The 3998-nt window shown below is 43.2% G+C and overlaps 1 non-coding gene across 1 annotated transcript; it reads left to right on the forward strand.

Annotated features, from left to right (window-relative positions):
- Positions 1–3432: 3432 nt before the first annotated feature.
- Positions 3433–3505, forward strand: TRNAA-AGC (transfer RNA alanine (anticodon AGC)). The gene has a single exon. It is a non-coding gene; the product is annotated as a tRNA-Ala (tRNA).
- The last annotated feature ends 493 nt before the right edge of the window (positions 3506–3998 follow it).

A 3998-nucleotide genomic window follows, 5' to 3' on the forward strand; every position in this document is an offset into this window, starting at 1 on the left:
ACAAATCAAGTGATTCAATATCTGGACCCGGCATGCCATGTCAAGGTGAATTGTCAAGTATTTGGCTGCAGGCAATAAAAAGCGGGTAGTTGAAATCTACTTCACGGCAATGGGTTTAAGGTGTTACCGCAGGGATGTAAGACTAAGATGTCACTGGGGGTGGATAGTGGGAAGCTTTTTGTTCTACGTTTGTGTCTCTGTTGTATTTTGGAGATGGAGATTATTGAAGTAAGAAAAAAAAAATCAAAGAGGAGAGGACTTAAACCCATGAAAACTTGTGAAATTGTCTGGACTAAAACTAAGCCATTTTTAAAGAATAAAATATACGTTGATTTGGAGGTGGCCTTGCATTTTATCCCTTTTTGGGGGGGGGTATTCATTCTTCAATTTTATAACAGTTTATTCTTGTTTTATAGATGAAATGGTTTCTGTCATCTTTCTAGGAGTACCATATTTAAAGTCTTGTTCTCATTGTTTTATCAGCTCTGTTTACTCAGATGTAAATAGTCTTGTTTGCTGAGTTTGCATCTCTTTCAATGTGTTGCTTTATTTAATTGTTTGGTGATGTGATTCTTTTTCTTTTATTTTTTTAAATAATTTTTATTGTGCTTTAAGTGAAAGTTTACAAATGAAGTCAGTCTCTCACATAAAAAAATATATACACCTTGCTAATATAAAACACACTCCCAATTACTCTCCCCCTACTGAGACAGCCCGCTCTCTCCCTCCACTGTCTCTTTTCGTGTCCACTTCGCCAGCGTCTAACCCCCTCTACCCTCTCATCTCCACTCCAGACAGGAGATGCAAATATACTGTCAAGTGTCCACCTGATCCAAGAAGCTCACCCCTCACTAGCATCCCTCTCCAACCCATTGTCCAGTCCAATCCATGTCTGAAGAGTTGGCTTTGGGAATGGTTCCTGTCTTGGGTCAACAGAAGGTCTGGGGGCCATGACCACCGGGGTCCTTCTAGTCTCAGTCAGACCATTAAGTCTGGTCTTTTTATGAGAATTTGGGGTCTGCATCCCGCTGTTCTCCTGCTCCCTCAGGGGTTCTCTGTTGTGTTCCCTCTCAGGGCAGTCATCGATTGTAGCCAGGAACCATCTAGTTCTGGTTTCAGGATGATGTAGTCTCTGGTTCATGTGGCCCTTTCTGTCTCTTGGGCTCATAATTACTTTGTGTCCTTGGTGCTCTTCATTCTCCTTTGATCCAGGTGGGTTGAGACCAATTGATGCATCTTAGATGGCTGCTTGCTAGTGTTTAAGACCCCAGACACCACTCTTCAAAGTGGGATGGAGAATGTTTTCTTAATAGAGTTTATTATGCCAATTGACTTAGATGTCCCCTAAAACCATGGTCTCCAGACCCCTGCCGCTGCTATACTGGCCTTGGAAGCATTCAGTTTATTCAGGAAACTTCTTTGCTTTTGGCTTAGTCCAGTTCTGCTGCCCTCCCCTGTATTGTGTGCTGTCTTTCCCTTCACCCAAAGTAGTTCTTATCTGCCAACTAATTGGTGAATACCCCTCTCCCACCCTTCCACCCTCCCCCCTCTTGTAACCACAAAAGAATGTTTTCTTCTCAGTTTAAACTATTTCTCAAGTTCTTATACTGGTGGTATTATACAATATTTGTCCTTTTGCAACTGACTAATTTCACTCAGCATAATGCCTTCTACGTTCCTCCATGTTATGTAATGTTTCAAAGATTCCTCACTGTTCTTTATGGATGTGTAGTATTCCATTGCGGGAATAGACCATAATTTATTTATCCATTCATCCATTGATGGGCACCTTGGTTGCTTCCATCTTTTTGCTATTCAAACACTGCTGCAATAAACATGGGTGTGCATATATCTGTTTGTGTAAAGGCTCTTATTTCTCTAGGATATATTCTGAGGAGTGGGATTGCTGGATCTTATGGTAGTTCTATTTCTAAGTTTTACCAAATCGGTTTGCAAAGTGGCTGTACCATTCGACTTTCCCACCAGCAGTGTATAAGTGTTCCAATCTCTCCACAGCCTCTCCGACACTTATTATTTTGTGTTTTTTGGATTAATGCCAGTCTTGTTGGAGTAAGATGAAATCTCATTGTAATTTTGATCTGCAATTCTCTAATGGCTAATGATCGTGAACATTTCCTCATGAATCTGCTAGCTACCTGAATGTCTTCTTTAGTGAAGTGTCTCTTCATTTCTTTTGCCTATTTTTTAATAGGGTTATTTGTCTTTTTGTAGTCGAGTTTTTGCAGTATCATGTAGATTTTAGAGATCAGGTGCTGATCAGACATGTCCAACAGGTATTCTTCTCACAAAAGAATGTTCTCTCAGCCCTGTGTTCCCTCCTCACCGCCATTTCTCAAGGTCCACTCTTGAATCCTTCAGTCTAGTATGATCTTGTCTCATGACCCCCATAGCTCCTTTCTGTAAGAATGTGGAGACTTTTGCTGTTCTCGAATATGATGGGGATATACGATTTCTACATCACACACTTCAATGGGAATTGAACCCAAATCTCTCAGAAAATAGAAAGAAAAGAAACTCACAAATCAAGGGGTTTCCGGATTATAGGTTACCAAGCTCGCCTAACAAATGTAAGATCTTAGTTCGAAATCCAGCAGACATACCTGGAGCTGTATACCTTCCGGTAACCCTAATAGCATAGTGGTTAAGCGGTACGGCTGCTAACCAAAAGATCAGCGGTTCGAATCCGCCAGGCGCTCTTTGCAAAGTCCCTGGGGCAGTTCTTGTCTGCCCTATACGGTCGCTGTGAGTCGGAATCGACTGGACCGCAGTAGGTTTTGTTTTTTGGTTTGCCTTCCAGAATCGGGGAGAGGCTGTCCCGTTGCCTACTCATGGGTGGTCACAGCTGCGGGGAGCAAATGACAATCACGCCTTTCAAAGAGTCAGATGGTCATCCTAAGAGAGCTGTGCCACATAGCTAGATCGTTCTGGCTTGATCCACTCTAGTTGGGACGTCCTCTCTTCTGGAAAATTAGAAGCATAAAACGTTGGCGGCGCCTGAGCTTTGCCACCGCGTCCTTTTCTTCTCTCCAGCAGGAAACAGCTGACTGAGCAGTCAAGACGCTCTTGCCCCAGGCCGTTTCGGGCTGAGTCTAGGTTTCACTTTAATCTACTGAAAACCAAACCTATTCGCCTACAGTGGATTGCTACCCTTGGAGACTCTGTAGGACAGAGTAGAACCGCCCCACAGCATTTCTAAGGCCGTAAATCTTTGCCTTGCGGAGCCGCTGGTGTGTTGAAAACTTTCCGTTATCAGCGGACCGCTTAAGCACTGTACCACCAAGGATCCGTATGGTTCTGCTATAATGACCTGGAAAAGCCTGGTACTCTGAACTGCTGGAAATCGTGCATGCTGGAGTGTGGACCGGCACTTCGTTTCCTGAATAAAAGTAAGATAAAGCGAGGTAACAACGTGGGGAATTAGCTCAAGTGGTAGAGCGCTCGCTTAGCATGCGAGAGGTAGTGGGATCGACACCCGCATTCTCCAAATTTTGCATTTCAGACTTTGGCCCTTGAAAAATGAGAAAATACTGAACTCTTTGAAATTAGATGTCTAAGTGCATGCATCTTCAGTTTTATTACTTATGGGCACTTACAATATACAGATCTAGAGTTTTATTATTTGTTTTTTCAGGGAAGCTGTGATTTCAAGAGGGCATTGCATGTCGGGTTCCTATTTTTCTCCCTTTTCTTCCTCCCTGTTGCCCCTAAATGCAGTCACAGACCTGAGGAGTGCAGGGCAGAGCCCAGGAAATAAAGCCCCAGCTTCTTGGCTAGAGGACTGAAATGGGGAACCCCAAGCAACAAGAAAGTACTTCTGAGACTGTAGAGGACAGGAGTTCAAGAACTCTAACCCATAGAGTTGTCTGAACCTATAAATTTGTCTGAACTCCAGGATGCACCTCAGAGCTACGAATGTGTGTCTCCCATCCTAAGCAACACTCCATGAACTTTGAGACTGAACTAAGAGATAGACCACT

This window comes from Elephas maximus, chromosome 1 (genome assembly GCF_024166365.1).
Source record: "Elephas maximus indicus isolate mEleMax1 chromosome 1, mEleMax1 primary haplotype, whole genome shotgun sequence".
Taxonomy (NCBI): domain Eukaryota; kingdom Metazoa; phylum Chordata; class Mammalia; order Proboscidea; family Elephantidae; genus Elephas; species Elephas maximus.